General features: G+C 39.8%; 1 protein-coding gene across 4 annotated transcripts in view; it reads right to left on the bottom strand.

Moving 5' to 3' along the window:
- The window catches only part of LOC307189266 (guanine nucleotide-binding protein G(q) subunit alpha), a 441,007-nt gene that overhangs the window by 384,827 nt on the left and 31,390 nt on the right, over nucleotides 1-24,790 (bottom strand). For all 4 annotated transcript variants that reach the window (XM_079927177.1, XM_079927176.1, XM_079927174.1 and 1 more), the window contains exon 3: nucleotides 7,157-7,259. The gene's annotated coding sequence lies outside the window, so the exon portion shown is untranslated. The remainder of the gene's footprint in view (nucleotides 1-7,156; nucleotides 7,260-24,790) is intronic.

The raw sequence follows: 24,790 nt of genomic DNA on the forward strand, positions 1-24,790 counted from the left end.
CCTTCCTTGTCTCTTGTAATAGTCTTTATTTTAAAGTCTTTTTGTCTGATATGAGTATTGCTATCCCAGCTTTCTTTTGATTTCCATTTGCATGGAATATCTTTTTCCATCCCCTCACTTTCAGTCTGTATGTGTCCCTAGGTCTGAAGTGGGTCTCTTGTAGACAGCATATATACGGGTCTTGTTTTTGTATCCATTCAGCCAGTGTATGTCTTTTGGTTGGAGCATTTAATCCATTTACATTTAAGGTAATTATCGATATGTATGTTTCTATTACCATTTTCTTAATTATTTTGGGTTTTTTTTTTGTAGGTCTTTTCCTTCTCTGTGTTTCCTGCATAGAGAAGTTCCTTTAGCATTTGTTGTAAAGCTGGTTTGGTGGTGCTGAATTCTCTTAGCTTTTGCTTGTCTGTAAAGGTTTTAATTTCTCTGTCGAATCTGAATGAGATCCTTGCTGGGTAGAGTAATATTGGTTGTAGGTTTTTCCCTTTCATCATTTTAAATATGTCCTGTGATTCCCTTCTGGCGTGCAGAGTTTCTGTTGAATGATCAGCTGTTAACCTTATGGGGTGTCCCTTGTATGTTATTTATTGCTCTTCCCTTGCTGCTTTTACTATTTTTTCTTTGTGTTTAATTTTTGAAAGTTTGATTAGTATGTGTCTCAGCGTGTTTCCCCTTGGGTTTATCCTGTATGGGACTCTCTGTGCTTCCTGCGCTCGATTAACTATTTCCTTTCCCATATTGGGGAAGTTTTCAACTATAATCTCTTCAAATATTTTCTCAGACTCTTTCATTTTTTCTTCTTCTGGGATGCCTACAATTCGAATGTTGGTGTGCTTAATGTTGTCCCAGAGGTCTCTGAGACTGTCCTCCATTCTTTTCATTCTTTTTTCTGTATTCTGCTCTGCAGCAGTTATTTCCACCATTCTATATTCCAGCTCACTTCTCTTTTCTTCTGCCTCAGTTATTCTGCTATTGATTCCTTCTAGAATATTTTTAGTTTCAGTTATTGGGTTGTTCATTAGTGTTTGTTTGCTCTTTAGTTCTTCTAGGTCCTTGTTAAACGTTCCTTGTATTTTCTCTATTCTATTTCCAGGATTTTGGATCATCTTTACTATCATTACTCTGAATTCTTTTTCAGGTAGTTTGCCTATTTCCTCTTCATTTATTTGGTCTTGTGAGTTTTTATCTTGCTCCTTTGCCTGTAAGATATTTCTCTGTCTTTTCATTTTGTCTAATTTACAGTATGTGAGGTCTCCTTACCCTAGGCTGGATGGTCATAGTTCCTCTTGCTTCTGTTCTCTGCGCCCATTGGTGGGGTTTTGGTCCAGTGTCTTGTGTAGGCTTCCTGATGGGAGGGACTGGTGCCTGTGTTCTGGTGTGTTGAGCTGAACCTTTTTCCTCTGATGAGCAGGGCCATGTCAGGTGGTGTGTTTTGGGTGTCTGTGAGCTTAGTATAACTTTAGGTAATCTGTGTGCTAATGGGTGGGTTTGTGTTCCTGTCTTCTCTGTTGTTTGGTGTGAGGTGTCCCAGCGCTGGGAACTGCTGGCACTTGGGTGGAGCCGGGTCTTAGATTCAGATAGAGGCCTCCATGAGAGCTCTTGGCGATTAATCTTCCCTGGGGCCAGGAATTCTCTAGTGGTCCAGCATCCTGGACTCGGTGCTCCACTCCAGAGCCTCAGGCCTGACTTTTGGTCAAGGGACCAAGATCTCGCAAGTTGTTCATCACAGCAATAAAGGGTATTAAAAAAAAAGAGTAACAAAACCCCAGACAAATGGTAAAAAGTAAAATCTAACAAACAGAAAGAGAAACAAGGGAACACTCACACACACAAAAGAAACAAAAACAGAACCAAATAAATCAAATAGCAAGAGAACAACCAGACAAACAGAAGAACCCAAGAACGAAATCAAACAATTAAGAAGAAAGCTGAAAAAAACCCAGAACCAAAACCAAAGCAGAGGGCCATCTGAAGAATAAAGCAAACAAATATATTAAAGAAAACAAAAGGCAAACAAAATCCTGGAGAAATGGTAAAAACAAAATCAAAGAAACAAAAATAGAAACAAGGAAACACACACACGTATAAGAAACAAAAACAGAGGCAAATAAAATAAAAAGCAAGAGAACAACCAGAGAAATAGGAGAACTCAAAAATGAAATCAAACATTTAGGATTAAAACTAACAAAAACACATAACCTAAAAACAAAACCAAAGCAGTGTGCCAACTGAAGAATAAAGCAAGGAAACAGAACAAACTGATAAAAATGAATAAAATAATAATAAAATAAAATAAAATAAAAGGGAAAAAACACAGGACAACAGAAAAGCAAAGTAGAAATGGAAATAATAAAAAAAGAGAAAAATATATTAAAGAAAAAGAGGATGAAAAAAATGAGGGAAAAGAATACAGAATGACAGAAAAGCAAAGTAAAAGTAGAAATATGTGAAAAAAAAGTTATAAAACATGGAGATCCCAAAAGACTTAAAAAAAAAAACAAAAAAAGAAAAAGAAACCAGAAAAAAAAAAGCTAGAACTAACAACAGAATGAATCAAAACGTAATAAAATTAACAGTAATAATTATGTTTCCCTGGGGTCTCTGCTGTAAGTGTCCTCGCACATGCCATGAGCCACAGCCCACCTCCGCCTCCCCAAGAGGCTCTCCTCTGCCTCTGGGCTGGTCTCTGGACCTGCCGTGGGCACTGTGGGGATCACTTAGACTCTCATCTGGCCCAATCCTTGCATGTGCTGCCCCCAGAGTCCACAGCTGCCAGAGCTAGACCGTTTTCATTTGTGGGAACACTCATTGTCTACTCAGATAGTCCATAGACACAGGGTCTACCTAGCTGATTGTGGGGATTTAATCTGCTGCTTCTACAGCTGGTGGAAAGATTTTTGATCTTCTTCCTTAGTCACCCTGTCCTGGGGGTTCAGCTTTGGTTTTATCCCCCCTCTGTGTGTGGTCCACCTAGAGGAGTCTGGTCCTGAGGCTGCCTTGGAGCTCTTGGGTCTGCCCCTGTGAGGACCGGGTGCAGAGGTGGTCTGACTGCTTGGATCGCAGGAGCCCCAGCAGTGGCAAATGCACAGGGAAGCAGGTGGCCATGGGTGCCAGAGATATGGCCCTAGTGAGGCCTTTTCTGACGCCCAGTGTAAGGCATGTGAGGGCCAGCCCTGGCCAGGGTTTTTCTGGCACTCGGCAGCAGGCGTGCGAGGGCCAACCCTGAGATGGCTTTTTTTTTTTAATTGCCCTGCAGCCAGCGTGTGAGGGTCAGCTCTGAGGGGGATTTTCTTATTGTTTGGCAGCCAGCACACAAGAGCCAGCCCACAGCAGGCTTCTTTTATTGTCGTTGGCAGGCACCAGTGTATGGGGAGAGAGAGGCTACAATAGTGGCTCCTCCCCCTGCGTGTGACTCAGCAGTAGCGCCTTGCTTCCACGGCAGCCTCATCTTCCTCCATAGGCATTCCCTGCTGCAGATTTCCTCCCTCCCGTCCCCTAAGTCCATCTCCCCAAAGCCAACAGCAGTTCTTGCTCTGGGCCTGTTCTCCAATCCCCATGCACCAGCTCCCAGCCCCCTTGCACACCTGTGAACACATGTCCCAGTCCAAGGCATGTAGGGTCTCGGTATGGACCATCTGTGTATTTCTCACTCTGTCCATCTGCCATAGATCAGCTGCTTCACCCTCTTCCAACAGCCTCAGATGTTTCTCTTCTGTCCCAGTCAATTTCCCCATCAGAGAGGGGGTTTCCCCGTTGGAGAGGGGATTTCCCTGAATTTGGGAATCTCTCCTCTGCTTCAGCTCCCCTGCCCCTGGGTGCAGGTCCCATCCTGCTTCCTCTCCTCCTCCTTCTCCCTTCTTTTTTTCCATCCTACCCAGTTAAGCAGGGATCTTTATAGTCCTTTATGATGTCCAAGGTCTTCTGTTAATTTTCAGCCAGTGTTCTGTGAGAACTGTTGCATCTGTAGATGCATTCCTGATGCATCCATGGAGAGAGATGAACTCCATGTCCACCTACTCCTCTGCCATCTTGGATCTCATTTCTTTCTTTTTGATAATAGTCATTCTAACAGGTATGAGGTGTTAGCCATTGTGGTTTTGACTTGTATTTATTTCCCTGATGATTAGTGATGCTGAGCACTTTTTGTGTACCTGTTGGCCATCTGTATGTCTTCTTTGGAAAAATGTCTACTTAGATCCTCTGCCCATTTTTAAATCATATTGTTTGGGGCTTTCTGCTATTGAGTGTATGAGTTATTTATATATTTTGGATATTAAACTCTTATGAGATATATGACTTGCAAATATTTTCTCCCATTCAGTAGGTTGCCTTTTCATTTTGTTGATGGTTTCCTTTGTTGTAAAGAAGCTTTTAAGTTTGATGTAGTCTCAGTTGTTTACTTTTACTTCTGTTGCCTTTGCTTTTGATGTCAAATCCAAAAAATCTTTGCCAAGATCTATATCAAGAAGCTTATCACCTATGTTTCATTTTAGGAGTTTTATGGTTTCAGGTCTTATGTTCAAGTCTTTAATCCATCTTGGCTTAATTTTTATGTATGGTATAAGATAGTGGTTGAATTTCATTTTTCTGCATGTGGCTATTCAGTTTTTCCAAAACCATTTATTGAAAAAAACTCTCATTTCCCCATTGTATATTCCTGGCTTCTTTGTTGTAAACTAATTGACCACATATGTGTGGGTTTATTTCTGGGCCCTCTGTTCTGTTCCTTTGATCTATGCCTGTTTTTAATGCCAATACCACACTGTTTTGATTATTACAGCTTTGTAATATAATTTGAAGTCAGGGAGCATGATGCCTCCAGCTTTGTTCTTTCTCAAGATTGCTTTGGCTATTTAGGGCCTTTTGTAGTTCCATTCATATTTCAGAATTGTTTTATTTCTGTAAAAAATTCCATTGGAATTTTGATTGGGATTTCATTCAATCTGTAAGTTGCTTTGGGTAGTATGGACATTTTAACAATATTAATTATTTCCATTTATGAGCATGGAATATCTTTCAATTTATTTGTGTCTTCTTTAACTTATTTTGTCTACTTGTTATAGTTTTCAGTGTACAGGTCTTTCACCTCCTTGGTTAAATTTATTTCTAGGTATTTTATTCTTTTTGATGCAATTGTAAATGAGATGTTTTCTTAATTTTTCTTTTCGATAGTTTGTTATTAGTGTATAAAAATGCAACAGGTTTTTGTATGTCAATTTTGTATTCTGTAACTTTATTGAATTTGTTTATTAGTTATAACAGTTTTTGGTAGAGCCTTTAGGAATTTTTTATATATAATATCATGTCATGCTAATAGTGACAGTTTTACTTCTTCCTTCCCAATTTGGATGAATTTTATTTCTTTTTCTGCCTAGTTGCCCTGTTAAATACTATGTTAAATATAAGCATCCTTGTCTTATTCCTTAGTAATTTTTGAGTGGGTACTGAACATTGTGAATTTTACATTGTTTTGGGCCAAATGTTGTATTCCTTTTTTAAAAATGTTGAACATTTTCTGCTAATAAGTAAGTTACTGGAAGGGTTGATCCTTTTTTAGGTTTTTTAAAAGCCTTTATAGGGCTTCCCTGGTGGCGCAGTGGTTGAGAGTCCGCCTGCTGATGCAGGGTACACGGGTTCGTGCCCCGGTCCGGGAGGATCCCACATGCCGCGGAGCAGCTGGGCCCGTGAGCCATGGCTGCTGAGCCTGCATGTCCGGAGCCTGTGCTCCGCAATGGGAGAGGCCACAACAGTGAGAGGCCCGTGTAATGCAAAAAAAAAAAAAAAAAAAAAAATGTCTTTATAGGGTTGGTCGAGAAGAGCCTTTTTTTTTCTTTTTTTTTGGTAGCTAATTTAGTCCCATTTCTAAGGTGTATCCATCTTGGGCTCTCTACTGAATGCCCTTTGTACTAATTGAAGTCTTGCCAGTTTGGCTGGGAGAAACTCTAATAATTAATGTGTGAGCCTGGGGACTATTCATCTTACAACTCCTCAGTAACTGTTCCTTCCTCAGAAGTTGTTCTTTTCTGGCTTCATGGATTCTTGTCATATGCATTTGTAGATTGGTATTTTGTCAAAACATGAAGGAACCCCTATACAAGTTTCTGGAGTTCTTTCTCTGTGTAGCTCTGTTCTCTCTAGTACTTGGTGCTGCAGATTTCTAGTTGCCAGAAATCTAATCTCTGTCTCCTTAATTCAAGAAGATTGCCAAACTCTTCCATGTCACAATCCAAGAATTATCCCGGAAGAGAAACCCTAGGCAATGGGAGGGCTCACATCTTCTATTTCTCTTTTCTCAGGGAGAAAGTCCTCTGTTGCCTTTTGTCTAATGTTGAAGAATAATTATTTCCTATATTTCATCCATTTTTCTAGTTGTTTATGATGGAAAAGTAATTCCAAAATCTTATTCTCTCATAGACGGAAGAAAAAATGGGCAGGATTTTTTTTTTTTTTTTTTTGCGGTACGCGGGCCTCTCACTGTTGTGACCTCTCCCGTTGCGGAACACAGGCTCCAGATGCTCAGGCTCAGCAGCCATGGCTCACGGGCCCAGCCACTCCACGGCATGTGGGATCTTCCTGGACCGGGGCACGAACCCATGTCCCCTGCATCAGCAGGCGGACTCTCAACCACTATGCCACAAGGGAAGCCCGGGCAGGATATTTTAACAACAAATCAAAACAATTAAGCTAAGGAGTTTAGCTACTTCAATTGTGTACTAATCTATGTCTAAGCTTCCTAGAATTCAAAGACTGATTATAAGGGCAATAACTTCTGTATATAATCTATACAAATCTTACAAACACAATTGGCTTCTTATATCATCAAATACATTTTAAAACTTTTTTTGCATCAGAAACATTCCCGGTTGAAGAGAAAGAATTATATTTATAGAAACCTTTTTTCCCTGGCCATTTGGCTTTTTTTACTGTGTTTTTTTTAAAACTGCCTTTCCATAGTCTAAAGTATATGTATAATTATTTCTCAGCTTTCCCTCCTTCTTTCTGATGCTCTCCATGTTGATAATACTCAGATTTCTATCATTTCCACATCATTATAATTTCTTCCTTATTCTTTAGAATTGGTCCAAGTTAGTAGTTCCCTTCATTCCTTCCACCACCCACTTTTAGGCAAAGTGATTATCAGGGCAGAACTTACCAGCGCTCTGTTTTTGGAAGAAGGAGACTTTGAGCAGACATCTATCTGTTCAGGAGAAGTTCCTCATCCTTATTATATCTTGTCTCTAGGTCAATCTTGTAATCTGCATGAGGAAAGCATCTTTGAGGCAGTTTGTAAAACATACTCTCTTATAACATTCACCTGATCTATTCCAATCTTTAATTTTATACAAATGGTCTCTGAATTCATTTTAGTGATGAGGTGGATGTTTGTAATTAGTTTTAGTATAGAATATAGAATTTTCTAGATAACAGTGTCTCATAGTTGAATGATGATTATTTGTTACTTTCCCCAGGACCCTTGCCCTGTGTTATGTTGCATAGCAAGAGTAGGGCAGCAAGATACAGGCAACGATGTCAACAGCCATCAAAACCCCAGATTAGGAAGAAAGAGTCTCAGGCTCGAGGAAAGATGGTTTGATGACATAAATGGAGAAGTGCAGGAGTGGAAGCAGCTATATCTATTATTTTGAGTGGTCTAATAAGTATAAATACAGCTTGTACCTTTATTATTGATTAGAATTTTGTGAAGTTAGTTGATTTTCAAAAACTACAATATCTTTTTCCATGACCATAATTTAGCAGCATACACATTGGCTCCTTCTAGGAGTGTGCATAAAATTTATGGAAAAGGAATGCACACACTCGAATGAAAAAATAGCTGGCTCTGTGTGCCTGAATATCAAATGTGAAAGGACCAAGTACTGACAAGCTGATTGGAGTGTTGATGTATGCAAAAAGCAGTCAGAGCAGAAAACAGAAGTGGCTTCAAAAATATAGATTTTTTCAAAAGTACCTAAGCCCAACAGTATTTACACCCCTTACCAGACATAATAGCTATTAGTATGTAGGCATCCTAGGTGACTAATGTAGTTATTGAAGAGCCCAACAGGGCCTTAAGTTTGTCGTTAGGGGCTTTTTTTTTGCTCAAACTCAGAAACTGAAGCTCAGTATAATGGAAGACTCTCCATTGTGATCAAAATAGTGGAATTAGAAGGTTTTACCACTCCCATATCATTAAAAGCAAGTTCATGGTTCCTTTGAACTACTGAGTGTAGTTTTTTTTTTTTTAGATAAAGGATCAGTTTTTTCCTAATGTTTAATGAAGTTCATTGTCTCCCTCTTCAAGGAACATGAACATTATTTCTATGAAACCATAATATAGATGTAAGATGATTGGTTATGTTGATGATCTGACTACCTTCAAATTGTTTGGTAGCATTTCCCTAAACTCTTTTAATCAAATTTTGTTTAAAAACATAGACACTAGTGGCTGTGGCAGTGGGTAGTGACAGTGGGGGCATGAAGGACAGAGGAGAGAAGCAAAGTGGAATTGGATAAAAGCCCCTCACCTGCTTTTGGACAGGTGGCAGGGACCGGCTGTGGACCAAGGGGAACAGAGGAGCCTAGTGGGGCGGGCCCCCTCTCCCCACCAACCTGGACTTCCATGTCTCTTCACTTTGGCCTCTAAGTTCTTTGAGCCTACGTACTCCCTCAGTGGCTCAGGCCTGGGCTTTCTGGGAGTGACTGTCATCTCTTGAACCTAGCCTTCGGGAATAGTGGTGTATTCTTTTCCTAGAGCTGCTGTAACAAAGTACCAAAAACTGGGTGGCTTGAAACAACAGAAATTATACTATTTCAAAGTTCTGGAGGCTAGAGTCTGATATCAAGATGTCAGCAGGGCTATGCTCTCTTTCCAAGCTCTAGGGGAGAATCCTCCCTTGCCTCTTCTAGCTCTTGTTATTGGCCAGCATCCTTCTTTACCTTTTAGATGCATCACTCAAATCTTTGTCTCTGTTGTCATGTGACCATCTTCTCCCTGTGTATCTTCACATTGTCTTCACTGTCATTCTTTTTAGAAGAACCCCAATCATATTGGATTAGGGGCCCAAGCTACTTCAGTACGACCTCACCTTAACTAATTACATTTGCAAAATCCTATTTCCAAACAAGGCCACATTCTGAGGTGCTGGGGGTTAGGACTACAACATATCTTTTTTTGAGGAGACAGAACGTGACCTTTACAATTAATAAGAAAGAAGTGCTTGTTATAAGTTCTGGAGATCCCTGTTTTTTTTATGGAATACAGTTCTGCAAAATTTTCATATGATTCCAATATATATACTTGTGATGTATATATTGAAATACTGCTTTGTTGGGACTGAATTCTGATTCTAAGGATTTTCAAGGCAAAGTCTCTCTGTCAGCAATACTAGCACAATGATCGGCAAGAGAGAAGTGGAATTAGAGAATGACAGAAAGGAAGAAGAGGGCCATCACACACAAGCTGGGGCAGAAACATGGAGGCAAAGAAAAAAGTATATCTAGGGACAGAAACCCAGAACAGGTAAGTCACCAGCCACAGAGATAGCTACTTTCTCCTTACTGGACACATGGTCATTCATTTCTGCTTCTCACTGTGTGTGCTTTTCCCCCCGCTTTCTTTCTCTAGATACTATTTCTCTATTCCATATGCACACAGCATACAGCTTCCTGTTCATCACATCACATTCAAATTCACATGCTCACTTGAGCCACCACAGACTGGGTGGCTTAAACAACAGAAATTTATTTTTGCTTCTTGCAAATGCTACATGTCCACTGTAGGCTGGCTATGGCTCCATTCCATGGTATTTTCACTCTGGGACCCAGATTGACAGAAAAGCATCTATCTGGTATATAACCCATTTTATAGAAGAGAGAAAGGAAGGGTATGGTAAAAACATGATCTGACTGCTAAGGCTTCTGTTCAAACAAGATATACATCATTCCTGGCCCATTTCATTGACCAGAACAAGCCATATGGCCAAGTCTAACATCAATGAGGGGGCGGGAGTTATGCCCCCAGGGGAGGGTATCAAATGCTTGTAAATAGTATTATAATCTACTACGACGGTGTTCTCCCTAAGATCAGTGTGGGGCAGACTTGGGGATTTTTCAATATATATAGTAATAATGCTCAGATGTGGCATGGGGCAGTTGGGTGAACAGTGGTCCCAATCTTTATCCTAAGGTTCTTGGACTAAAAGAGATTGTAGATAAATCAAAATGTGAAAGAGCACTCAAGAGAAAAGGCGAAGAATGAAGAGGTATTTGCCACATGAAACAGAACTTCCTGGGATCATAGTGGAAAGGTGTGGGAAGATGGAACTCAGCGGGAATCAGGTTGCACAAGAGAAATCACAAAGGAGTATAGAGAATTATGTATCCCGTCTAAAACTCACATTGTGCATAAATATATGAAAGGCTCTGATGAGTCCTGCAGCAAAGATTTTATGAAACATATTTATCCACATAGTAGCCCTCCCCCGTTTTTTCCATTAACACCAGAGTCCCAAAGAATACACTCTGGGAAACAATCTTGTTGACAAAGTGAAAGCTGTGAGTTAAAGAAAGTCAACTGTAACATGTTCTATCCATATTTGTAACCACAAAAGTTTGAGAATTGCTTGGGAACAAGGAAATAATCTTGTGGAGAAGTTTCCAAACTTTGTTATTTCAAACCAAATATTATGTAGAACTCTAGTATCTAAAACCCAGAGAAGCAGAGCTGTTCTGGTTTCATCAGGCCTAGGAAGACCAGAGCCCTACCTTTGTAGCCCTCTGTGCCACCCCTCCCACCTTTGCCCCCAAGAAAGCCTCATGGAACTTTAAGGATTGGAGGAACATTGGCTGAAAATCCATAATCAAAACAGTTCCTCATTCTAAGACGGGGACACACCTTAGAGTGTTACTCAACTGGGTCTGGAGTACAGGTCTCCAGCCCCACAAAGCCCAGTGAATTTTTTACTGCATTATGTCGCTTTAAGTCTTTGTTCTAATACCACTTGCGTATATCCTTGTCATTACTCTGTTTCACTGCTGGTTCCTAATATCACAGCATCAGTGAACATAATGAACCCTGTTCTTCTTAAGAATCTCCCTGGGAATAGGCATTACATGGAGAATCATCTAGCCCATTACTGGTGAGCTAAATAATAGCATCCTAATGGCATGAACAAATTAATGTTTCTACCCAAGTGTCAAACGTACTAATAGAAAGTGACTTGGCCATGGGCTAGATTCTGCCACAAAGATTAATAGCCTTTTAAAAAACTTCCTGAAAAATGGTTTATCCCAACCTCAGAATAAGATAAAATGATTTTGAGGGCAAAATTCTCTGCAGATTCAAATTCTGAAGATCTAGATATGAATTGCTTGAAAGATTTCAGAAACAGTCATATAGGTATTGAAGAAGCACTAATGACATTCAAGCTTGTCCATGTCTCCCTGCTAAGGCTTCGTCTGCTTATCAATGTGCCCTTGGGGAATGGTATTACTATAAAAGCCAGAACTTGTATATTAAATTTTGTAAATAATAGAAAACAAGTAAATGGGATAGCAGTGTCAATACCAGGAAGTGTATTGCTCACAGCCTCCTGAAAGCTCCCATGTCATAAGGTAGGAATTTCCTTAATAAATGGACCCAATTAATATCAATCAATGTTTCTCTTTTACACACATTTATAAGGGTTTGCTTGCTGAAAAGGGGCAGGATTATTTAGTTTTTACAAAAATGAGATCATACTATGCTTATTATTCTAAAACAGGCTTTTTTTATCTAAAAATATTATAGACTTATTTCCAAATATACAGAAAGTTATCTCATCCTTTTAATTACTGTATAGTATTTTATAGCATGAATCTATCCCAGTTTATTCAACAATTTCTCTTTGTATATATGGTGAGGTTGTGTTCTTGTTCTGTGACAGCATCAGATGTTTCCAATCTTTGTCATTATGAGGAAAAATACCTTGTTTTATCAATAGCATTTCCATGTTCAACAGCAACGCCTGAACTAATTTTGTCTGTTCCTTAGCCATTTAGAATTTTCTGTTCTCTAAATTGATTGTGCAAGTGTTTTTCCATATTTCTATTTCATTGGTTAGTTTTTCTTATCAATGGGTAGGAATAATTTGTATATTAGAGGTTAGTCACAGTCTATCTTAGCTTTTTAATTTGTTTGTATTTTCCTTTATCATTAAAAGTTTAATGTCAAATTTTGAAATCTTTCTCTTTATAATTTTTTTCTGTGTCTTATTTAGAAATTCTTCTGATCTGGAGACCCTAAGATTTTTTTTCCTAAAAGTTTTTGAAATTTTGTTTTATCACATTTATGTTTTTGATCCATCTCACATTTAGATTTATGGATGGTATGAGGTAGGGTGCTGGTGTTATTTTTTCCATGTGGAAAACAATTTTCCTTCATTCTTGATGCTGTTCCATCTCTAAGGGATTTTCCTCAAATGCCTGTCAAAGATGAGTTGCAGGCATGTCCATATTACAACACACTGTAAGAGGAAAAGGGAATAACCAGAGCAAGTGATTTTCTTTTAACTAAGTGACGCCATTGTTGCACACACCACTTTTACTCCCATTCCAGTTGTCCGAACTTAGCCACCAGGTCATATGTAGCAATAAGGGAGGCTAGGAAAGCCGCCTTTAGCTAAGCAGCCATGTGCCAAAGAAGAAAATGAGACTGAACTTGTGTCCACAGCCAGAAGCCTCCACCAATATCCATTTCTCCCATATTCCGTAGTAAAAGAAGGAAATTTTATTTAATAGAGCAACAAGTTCACTAAAAACCAAAAACAAACAAAAAAACAAAAAGCAACTCACTTGCTGCTTGCTATGGTTAGGTGACCATATATAGAGGTTGATGGGTAAGACGTCTGGGACAGGTCATTCAAATAAGGACAGCTATCTTGGTACACCTTTTAGTCTCTCCTGCCCAGGTGGATACTATTGCTGGAGTTCCAGAAAGCTTCTTGGAAGAAGAAAATCAAGCATTCAAGATGGAAAACATGATGTCAGAGGGTATCTCAGTGGTAGATGACTTCTCAGAACTGCCCTACCACCCTGGATGGCCCATCTCCCACCCCTGTACCATCCCTGGGAGGTGTTCATCTCACAGCACTCTGGTAGTTATTCTTTCTCTGGTACTAATTCCTTCTGGCCTTATGAAGTCTAACTCTGTTAATGAATAGCTTAGTATTTGTTCAATATTCAAGGGGTCTGCTATGCAGATTTCTGGATCTTCTTCTCTACAGAGTTTTCTTCTCTACACTGGCCTTCCAGGCAGATTGCAGCCACCTCAGGATTCCTGAATTCTGATCCTGTCTCTTCACCTCATTGAGACTGCTCTGCTCTGCTTGGGCTACCCATCCCTGCACCATCATGTAGAAAGTGTGTCCATGCAGAAATCTAAGGTGGTTATGGGTCTCATTTCATTTGTTTCCATTCTCTCAGGGACCACATTCTCAGAGTTGATCACTTCCTCATGTGGCTTGAAATTTTCTTATAATGAGCAAATCTTCTTTAGGGATTTTATTTCCCTGTTGGGAATTTTATAAATACAGAGTTGTAAAAGTGGTCTATGGTTTTATTATTTGTTTGTTTAAATGTTTGCTTCAGCTGTGATTCCCAAGAGTTTTCACTAATATGACACGTATTTTTGTATTAATATTTCAGTGTGGGAAATGCTATATGAAATGTATAATATAAATTTTAATTCCATGCTATGCACGGACCAGGGGAATTCCCTGGTGGTCCAGTGGTTAGAACTCTGTGCTTTCACTGCAGGGGACATGGGTTCCATCCCTGGTGGGGGAACTAAGATCCCGCATGCCCCACGGCACGGCCAGAAAACAAACCAAAAAACAAAAAAAAGTGCTAATGCAGGGTCCAGATGTGAGACTTTGATGTACAACAGAAGGCATGTTTAAGTTCTACTTTGAAGCTCATAGACTCAAACTTTCTTTTGGCTTCCCAGGGCCAGTGGGCATTATTTTTTCAGTTCTCCCTTTCCAGAAGTGGTAGCCCTTCCGGAGAGCTGGTTTTATCCAGGATTTATTCTTCTCTACCAGTTTGTTTTGTTGCACACCTCCAGGGAACACCATTCACGTGAGCACTGTTCTCATGGCCTTATGGCTGCATTCTCATTGTGCTCTGTTTCCTCTAGGCTGGTGAGGGCTCATTTCCAGGTGTGTAGCCCCAAGAGACTATGTTTAATACGAGCCTTCCCTCTGGGGGATGTCCTTTCTTTGTTTTGAGTTCTGGTAAGTGTTTAATCTCTTTTGTTCATATTTTATCCAGCAGTTCAATGTGTTTGTGGTTGAGGGAGAGGGGTCTATATTAGTTCGGTTTGCCCTGTTATTCAAACATTTTGTTTATAAACATTTTATAGCTTTATTTTTTACTTTTATATTCTAATCCACTTAATGCGGTTTTTCTTTCAGATGATAACTAGTATAGATGTTTAGAAAAGCTACTGAGTTTTGTCTGTTGATTCTACGCTACCTTGTAGAACAAATATTCTTTCATTTTTGTTGTCGTTGATTTTCTTACATTTTATCTATATGCAGTCACGTTGCCTGCAAATAATATTGTTGCCTCTCGTACACCTTACTTATACATAAACCTCTCACCAGTTTTTTCCCGTTTTATTGCATTGTTTATGTTAGCTATGATGAATAGTAGTGGTATTAGTGACCACCATGCCAAACTTTCAGAGATGATTCTAAGTCACTATTTTTTTAAAATCAAGTTATGGTGGGTATGGAGATGCACTGCTTAGATTCCCTTTTGAGGAAAGACTTGTTACAGCTCTCAGTTCCTTCAGGGTTTCCCTAGGCTACAGACAGCTGCCTCAGCCATGAGCCCACGCTTCCTACGTTGCCCCAAATCCAGTGATTGATCAAGGCGAGGGTATAATGGTCCAACCCTCTGGGTCTAACGCAGGACACCACTGACAGGCTTCTTTCTCTGCCCAGTCCTAATGTCTCCTCCCTTCCACAAGGATTGATCCCTAAAAAATATCCTGCACATTGAAATCTATGTTTCTGTCTGTATCTTTGACCACATTCTATTGAAAGTGTATGGACCTCTCATAATTACTTATTTCTAATTAATTTGCAATTTCAGCTTTTTAAAATCTCTAACCCAAGACTCACTTTTAAAGCTTTCTTAATTCTTGCTGTAAGTGACTTAAACACATATACATACCTATACCTACCTTTTAATATCAATCTAAAATTTTTATTTAATTATGATCAAAGAATATAACCTAGGATATTTCTCCAGAATTCACTGAGATTTTATTTGTGGGCTAATATTTGCTCCAGAGCTACATAATATTCACAGCTATTAGGAAAAATGTGATTTTCTGTACATTGGGAACACAGTAAACAATATATCTATTAAGTCATTCTTACCGATTGTATACTAAAATTTGCAAAGTTTTGTATTCTTATTTAAATTCTGAGTATTTGAGGGCTTCCCTGGTGGCGCAGTGGTTGACAGTCCGCCTACCGATGCAGGGGAAACGGGTTCGTGCCCCGGGAGCCATGACCGCTGAGCCTGCGCGTCCGGAGCCTGTGCTCCACAGCAGGAGAGGCCACAATGGTGAGAGGCCCGCGTGCCGCAAAAAAAAAAAAAAAAAAAAGAATTGAGTCACATAGGGCATTAAATATGAAAGAATATGGTATACTCAATTCATAAAGGATTGGCCTATTATGTCTTTCTGCATTTTTAATTTTATACAGCTGCCCTTCTAAGCTGAAGAAACTGATGGCTCCAGTGTGATTTCATTACTAGGTAGTTCTTTGTCACTCTCACTTACATGGTTATTAAAATTTAAAAAGTTTTCAGCTTTCACTGCTGTGGCCTGGCTTCAATCCCTGGTCAAGGAACGAGATCTCGCAGGCCGCACGGTGTGGCAAAAGAAAAAAAAATTCAGACCTTTTTTCAGAAGACTTTTCAGACTTTTTCAGAGAAAAGACAAAGTTCTCACCACTAGGTGCTAGAACCCCAGACCAAAAGAACCCATTTGAACTTTTAACCAAAAGTAAGACAGACATATGACTTATGGCAGCTCATGTGACTTCTGGCTATGGACGATGGCTGCTTGGTCTCTAGCCAAACCCCTCAAACAGGCTGGGATTGCAGTAGTTAATCTCTGAGACAGTTACATGGAGAATGATACACCCCTTCCTGTGCCAGGTATAGATCTATTCAAGTAAATTGATACGACAATCCCTCTTTGAGTAATCTATTCCACAGAAGTAAAAGCACTGAGATTTAAGTCCAAAAATGCTTATTGTAGCAATATTTAGAGTGGAAACAAGGCTGGAAACAAACAATGGCCATCATTAGGAATGGTCAAATGAATGTTGGTACCTCAATTCTATGGAATATTATACAGCGATTTAAAAAGGAGTTAGAACCCTATCTATTGATGGCAGGTATAGTATAGCAGCTGGCATTTTTAGAATGCTTACTATGTATGTGTCAGCTCTGTGCTGTACATTTTACAATCTTATAAGATGAGAAATATTATTTCCTCTACTTTATTTTATAGATAAGAAAACTGAACACAAGGATGGTTAAATAATTTTCCAAAGATATCAGAGCTAGTCAGCAAGGAGCCAGGATTCAAGCCTAATCAGCCTGACTCCAGAACCTGTGCTTTTTATCCCTACACTAGCTTACAAGCTGCAGAGAAATGGAAAGTAAGACAACATTTGAATAATAGCAAACAACCCCAAAACCACATAATGTGTTTATGTATTTGTATCAATTTGTATGAACATGAAGAAAAGTGTGGAGAGATACAACCAGATATTAACATGGATTACCTTGGGGAGCCAGGTGTGGGTGGGGATAGATGGAGTGGGAGAGCTTATTAATGCTTTATTTATACATCTTTGCCTTGTGTTCCAGGTTATAGACAGCACATCTAATAGTTGTATCTCTAGTCTAACTGATAAAGTTCTTTGTACACCCACAATACATTCCAGAATTCATTCATTCATCCAAAGAACACTTATTGAATATCTGCTATAAGGCAAGCACTAAGCCAGGCATAGGGATACATATATTAAAGGTATCTAGAGACACTTCAAGGAGACAGACAAGTAGAATACATCATAAGTGTTAGGACAGCAGTAAAAAAAAAAAAAAATAGGGACAGTTAGTAGAGGCAGGACCCAGGCATTAGCGTGGTGGTGGAGAGAATGGTAATCCTGAAATGTTTTCCCCAAAAGCGGCACTAGACAGCCTCAGCTTAGCAATCCCCTATGATCTCAACTTCACTATTATTGCCTCCTTTTATTTTATTTTACTTTACTTTATTTTATTTTATTTCAGTTCAGTTTCTGGCTTAGAGATACAACAAAGTAGATTATTTGTTTTTGTTTTTGTTTTTTTGCGGTACGCGGGCCTCTCACTGTTGTGGCCTCTCCCGTTGCAGAGCACAGGCTACGGACGCGCAGGCTCAGCGGCCATGGCTCACGGGCCCAGCCGCTCCACGGCATGTGGGATCTTCCCAGACCAGGGCACGAACCCGTGTCCCCTGCATCGGCAGGGAGACTCTCAACCACTGCGCCACCAGGGAAGCCCAACAAGGTAGATTAAATAGAGCCTGGGCTTTGGAATCTGGCAGGCCTGGGTTTCAAGTCCTAATCTCTAACTTACTAGTTGTGAAACCTTGGGCAAGGCATGCTTTTTTTCTCTAAACCTCAGATCCTTCATCTGTTAAAGTCCGATAATAAGAACTACTTTAAGTCCATGGTGAGTGTCCTGCATACCTATTATAGCATTAAAAACCTCCCCAAATTTAGAGGCTTAATACAACTACGTCATATATTTTGCCCATGAATCTGCAGTATGGGCTGGGCTTGGTGGGGATAGTTTATTTCTGCTCCACACAGTATGTTAGTTGGGTTGGCTTGACTACAGCTGAAGGATCCATTTCCTGGTTCACTCTCATGACTATCAAATTGGTACTGGGTCCTTTCCACACTGGCCTCTCCATGAGGCTCTCTGGGCTTTCTAGTAGCATGGCGTGTAGATTCTAAGAGCAAGTGTTCCAAAAGATAGGAAGCGCAAGCTACCAATCCCTTCAGACCTGGGCCCAGATATTATATAGACTCACATCTGCTACATGCTATTGGTCAAAGCAGTCACAGAGCCCACCCAGATTCAAGGAAGGAGTGTATTAAGAAACTGTGGGGAATACAGATCTATACAATTCATGGCCAGAGAAATTCCTGAGGCAAAGAAATGCAGGTTCTGGCAGCAGGATGTGGGACCTTTGTGAACTGAAGGGACGAGATTGAGGGGATATGGCCAATGTGCCTACTGGGCAATACTCCTACCTGATCCAGTCCACGCTGTAAGCTGCTTCAGTTACAGGAATCTTTGTGGAAACAAATTAAGTGTTCAATAAGTGATCATAGAATGAATGAATACAAGAAAATTGGCTCTAAATGTAAACAGGGGGAAGAACCCCGAGAACCTGGCATAACATAAAGCAGGGATCAGCAAACTATAACCAGTGAACCAAATCCAGCCTATGACCTGTTGTTGTAAATAACGTTTTATTGGAAAACAGCCCCACCTGTTCGCTTATGTGTTGTCTGTGGCTGCTTCCACGCAACAATGGCAGAGTTGAGTCATTGTGACAAAGAGCTATAGCCCACCGTGTAAAAAATATTTACTATCTGTCTCTTGACAGAAAAAGTTTGCAGACATCTCTCATAGAGTATTGAAATCTGAACAGTCTACGCCCACACTTCTTATCAGTTCTCCCTTATTTCCTGTTTTCTTTCCTTTATTTTCAAAGGCATTCCCCACTTTTCGAAAGTTCGCTTTACGCCATTTAGTTTTTACGAAAGACCTGTTTTCTCTAACAGAAAGAAATCCAAAGAGGACTCAACAGTGTCAGTGTTTGTCTTGCAGGGAGTCCTTACAGAAGCAGCGTGAACCCTGAGCAGTGAGAATGGCACCGCCAACCAAGCTCCTTCCCAGGGAACTACACTGAGCATCCCAGCATCAAGCCACCATAGCCTTGAACTACGTCTGTGAGCATCTGTGCTTTATCTGGATTTGTTTTGTGAATCTATTAGCAAAATGGGTCCTAAGGTAATTGCTTCTTTGTCTTACGTCATTTCAGCCTAGAAAAGATTTCACAGGAATGCTCTGCTTTTGGATCACGGGGAAAACCTGTATTTATCTATTGCTGTGTACCCAGGGCTTAGGTATAACTTACAGGGAGCGAAGGGATTTGATCCTAGAGAACAACTAAATTGTACCATTCCTACTTTAACAGATGTAGCTACCACAAATAGAGGAAGGCGAGAAGAGGAATGGTTAGAGCAGAGAATCTAATAAAGTATGGTGCTGCTATTAAACAATTCATTTAACTGTCCTCTTGCTTGTGACAGGGACTGACTGTGTCATATTTATATCACATTTGGCTGCCATTTTGCCAAGGAGTCTCAGTTAGATACCAAGCAACAAAAACAAGTTCTGAGTAACTTAATCAGAAAAGAATGAATTAAGAGATACTCGGTAGCTCACTCCATATCCAAGAAGGCTGAAGAACCAGATGTAGAGGCAACATAGCGAGGAACAATATCCAAAATCTATAAAACCGGTCCCATGAAGGCCATACTGCCTCTCCTGATGGACAAGAAAAGTCTCTTGTACCACTTTCTTTACACCTTCTGGACCTTGTACCAGCTGTAGGAAATATCACTACTGTCTCTGGAAACTGGAGAGGGCTATCCAGGATGGCCACTTCATAATTGACTACGCAGTCTTTGATTCTTTGTGTCACTAGTAACTGAGCCAAAGTCTGACACAGGGGCAACTGGTTGGGGAGCTATTTGTCACATGTTTGTGTTTTAGTTCAAGTGAGTCAGAGAAAATGAAAATCTGGCTTCCGTGGTTAGAAGTGATTTGTCCCCAACCCAGAGTATCCTGAATTTTCTAAATTTCTTTACTTTCTTCATTGTTCTTGTGTCCAAATTTCAGCAGGAGCTTTGAGAGGTGATTCAACTGTTTAATCTTTTTTTTTTTCCCCATTTACCTGCAACAATATTCACTAAGGGTAGGCTGCATGAAAGCAATAACTTTGATTGTGGGCACATACCTGGTCTGGGTCTGAGCGTGGGCTTACCTCACTTATCAATGGAACACTCATTGGCTGTGTTAAATTTGCCATTTCTCAGCTCTTTCAAAAAAGCTTCACTATTAAATAGAGAACAGGGATGTGGGAGAAAGGAAAAGGGATTTTAAAAATTATTTTGTACTTATTTATCAAACTGTAGGAGGAAATATGAGCATGTTTTTCCCACTAACAGGAAGGAGTTTATATAGAGGGAAAGGTTGAAGATACACTGATAGGAGACAACAGATGGAAGAAGGCAAAGTTTTCATGATATTATGATGAAAATGACAACTCAGACAATCCAGACAGAAGGAATATCTAAATTCCCTACAAAATTCTCAATGGAGGGAACCAAATATAAGGAATAATAGGCAAAAGGGAAATACATTATCACTTTTTAAAATAATTAGCAAGATGGACAATGCAAGGCTCTCTCATTAAGTCTATGTTCAAAAACATGGCTAAGATGACCTAAATAAAGTGTCCTACCCTCCCACATGTGAGCAACACATTCAATTGTACTTGTAGAGAAAAGGATGGCCTGTACCCTGGTCCACTTACATACATAGCCTCATGGAATAGAAGAAAATGAAGAGCAGTGTTTTACAACCTTGGCACCAGGGTTGAAATTTTGGACCAGATAATTCTTTGTTGGGAAGGGGAGTGTTGACCTGTGCATTGTAGGATGTTTAGCAGCATCCCTGACCTCTACCCATTAAATAACAATAGCACTCCCGGGTGTCACAACCAAAAATGTCTGAAGACATTGATAAATGTTGCTGGGGGGCAAACTCCACCTGGTTGGTAACCACTGGAGAAGAGAATGGCTAGCCTGTCTCTGATTTGTTCTGAGATAGGAAGGCAAGAGAGTAGCCCTACATGGATGCAGACTTTAAAAATGCAGTAACCCCACCCATAAGTAAACAAGAAAACAAACAAACAAACAAAAACACCCAGTGCACGCCTGGGGCTCTTACTGTGCTGATTAACAACTCTATCCTTCTCAAGGAACCACTAACAGGTGGGCAGAGAAAACTGACATGTCCCCTCCACTTTAATTTTCATTTTTGATTGCCTCTCATTCCCTCAGGATGGCACACAGAGATTAAGGTCTACTGATGGCAGACTATCCTCTACTCACACAGGGTGTGATGGTTAATTCTGTATGTCAACTTGACTGGACTAAGGAATGTCCAGATAGCTGGTAAAACTTTATTTCTGGGTATATCTGTGAAGGCGTCTCTGGAAGAGATAAGCATTTGAAGAGACCAAGTAAAGAAGACTGCCTTCACCAATGCAGGTGGGCATCTACCAATCCATTGAGGGCCTGAATAGAACAAAAAAGTGGAGGAAGGGAAAATTTGCTGTCTTGCTTGAGCTGGGACATCTGTCCTCTCCTGCCCTTGAACATGATGCTCCTAATTCTCAGACCATTAGACTCAGATGGAGATTTACACCATTGGCTCCCCTGGTTCCCAAACCTACTTGTCTCACCGCTCTAGCTTTCAGAAGTTCATAGGGTCAGCAGAACATACAAGAACGTCAATGAATCAGTCTACATCCACAAAGTACGTGTGAATACCAAGTGATGACAGCTGTTTATTTCCAAGGCAAGTTATTTCTCTAGATCCCAGCATATGGTATAATCCAGACCACATTGCTGTTGGCAGTCAAAGAACATAGCAGAGACTTAAGGTTTTCTTAGGGCAAGGTGGGTAGACAAAGAAACAGGAAAGAGAAAATAGAAGACATGTTTCATATTCTTCCTGTTCTGACTATAAGACCAACACCCAGTTCTGTGAGATAATCACATTCCTTTTGGAGTTTTGAAGCAAACCAGAATCCTGGTTTGTGTTTGGGCACGAGCTTTTTTTTTTTTTAATACAATATAAACGTGCTTTTATTTAGTTATTTTTAGTAAACTTATTTATTTATTTATTTTTGGCTGTGTTGGGTCTTCATTGCTGGGCGCAGTCTTTCTCTAGTTGCGGTGAGCAGGGGCTACTCTTTGTTGCAGTGTGCAGGCTTCTCATTGCGGTGGCTTCTCTTGTTGCGGAGCATGGGCTCTAGGCACGTGGTCTTCAGTAGTTGTGGCTCGCAGGCTCAGTAATTGTGGCTTGTGGGCCCTAGAGCGCAGGCTCAGTAGTTGTGGCACACGGGCTTAGCTGCTCTGTGGCATGTGGGATCTTCCCGGACCGGGATTCGAACCCGTGTCCCCTGCATTGGCAGGCAGATTCTTAACCACTGTGCCACCAGGGAAGTCCTGGGCACAAGCTTTTAAATTTCCTTTTCAGCTCTTAGATTATTAATAATCTCATTGAATTATTTTCTCTATGTCAACCTAATAGGGTTTTCATTTCTCTTTAAATGTCTGTTTGAAACAAAATCACCTTCCATACCAACCCCCAATCCCACCCCACCACAGTTGAACCCACAAGCTTAGCTCACATCTATGACTTGAGCTTATGAAATGAACAAGTTAGAAGCAGTGTGAGGCCATGTGCTGGTGGAGACCATGATGGTGAGGGGCCAGAGTCATGAATGCCAGGACCTAAGGACAGGCCACATAAATCCAAAGCAGAAATCCACGGTGATTTTCTTTTCTTTGCATCCTCTTCAAAATACCATAAGGAGGAGCTAGATTTGGAACTACCATTTTAGTGCCACCTACCCATGCCAAGCACTAAGAATTTAAATTCCAAATGTTTCACACATTAGTGTTCTCTAGTCCTCAGGAATCAAATGGCTTTTACAGTTTAAAATACTGGCCCACAGTCACGACTGAGTAATACAATGAAGAGAAGTACAAGCTCAACAACAACAACAGATTACTCCACTACCAGTACCTAAAACAGCTGTAATATTGAAGACAAAATATCTGTTTGTCTTGAGATGAGTATTTTCTGACTCAAAAGTACCTCTTTTCCTAAAAATCTAATATTAAGTCAAGTTACAATGTCAGCTGTTACAGGTGCACCAAGAACCTCAGTCTCCCTACATGGTACTTTGGCCTAAATACCAGTTCTTATGGAGATATCCACATGAGCCCATATTGTATATCAATAAGTACTGGTTTGGGGAAAGTGGGGGTTTGGGATGTTTTTATTATTGCCAATTATCCAACAACCCTGCCCCTATGCTCATCTCTCCTCCTTGTGGGATTTCAGGCCATAAATATGCAAGAAGCAATAACCAAATGGGAAACAACATAGCCCTTTATTAATAGCAAGAACCATATACAACCAAAGACCTACACCTGTGTATTTCAGGCCTGAAGGTGTGCCACCATAATTCAAAAGCCCCTAGGGATTTCTGGAAGATACAAAACAGAGGGAATGGACTGGTGGCAAAACCCAACAGAATTGAACGATTCTCAACCTCATATGAGAAAAAGGGAACTATTATAAAAAGAGCCCTGAAATATGCCCAAGCTCAAAAACATAGTTAAAAAAAGAGTTGCTCACGAAAAATTAATTAATTAATTAACTCAACAAACAGAACTAATCCTCATAGAAGCAGAGTCTATACAGGGAACAGAAGAAGAATATAGTCAGTAACTTGAGAGAGATTCAAAAGGATATTTTATCAAGGGAAAAAATTCGCTGTGAATAACAAGACTTAGGAATTTTGGAATTAAAAATGTAATTCCTGAAATACAAATTTAACTCAGTGGAGGGCTGAATAGTAGAATGCGCCACACTGAAGACAGAGTCAGTGAGCTGGAATATCAGTCACCTTATTCTTGCAGAACATGCAAAAGAAGACACAGAGGTCTTTTACTGGGTCTCTAAGGTCTCAGCTTCAGGAGAAGAATTGGATGAAGATAAAATTGAAGAACAGAATAATTTTCCTGTGTCGGAAAAAGGCTTGAGCATTCAGATTAGAAGGCTCTGTCAACCAGATGATGAGCAAGAAAAATAATTTTTAAAATACCTACCAAAGTCCTAGTAAAACTTCAAGTATAAAATGAATATACTAAATTACCCAGAGAGAATAAAAAAGTATAACAGAGAAAGAATCAGATTGACTTCCAACTTTTCATTTGAAATATAGGACACAAGAGGTTGAAGGAATAATGTCTTTAAGTTTCTGTGGGAAATTTTGACCTAGAGTTCTCCATTATTCTAAACCAGTATTTAAGGGTAATGGCAGAAGAAATGTTTTTCATAAAACTTATATCCATAAGCCTTTTATAAAGATTTAAGAAGAATGTGTTCCAGGAAGAGTAAAATATAACCCAAGAAAGGGAATATATGGAATAAAAGAAGCAATAGTGAGTAAAAATACATCATTATATCTAAAAAATTGCTGATACTAAGGTGTATAAGTGAATGTTAAGCTTTGCTTTCAGTGAAAATAGAAGCATAATTTAAATAAATTTTAGATTAAAATTTAGACCTAAATTTTAGATTATTTCAGAAAAACATGAAAGATCTCAGAAGCAGTGCTGGAAGATTTTGAGTGCTGTGGGTAGGGTCATATTGGGAAAATCAGAGAGATTATAAAGCCTGAAGAGTTTTGATGTTGATGGAAGAATATAAATTAAAATTTTTATTAGAGATGGATTGTTTAGTACATTTCTAAGAAAAATTCTGAAATCTGAAACACGTCTAACCAAAAATG

Source organism: Stenella coeruleoalba (genome assembly GCF_951394435.1).
Source record: "Stenella coeruleoalba genome assembly, chromosome: 7".
NCBI lineage: Eukaryota > Metazoa > Chordata > Mammalia > Artiodactyla > Delphinidae > Stenella > Stenella coeruleoalba.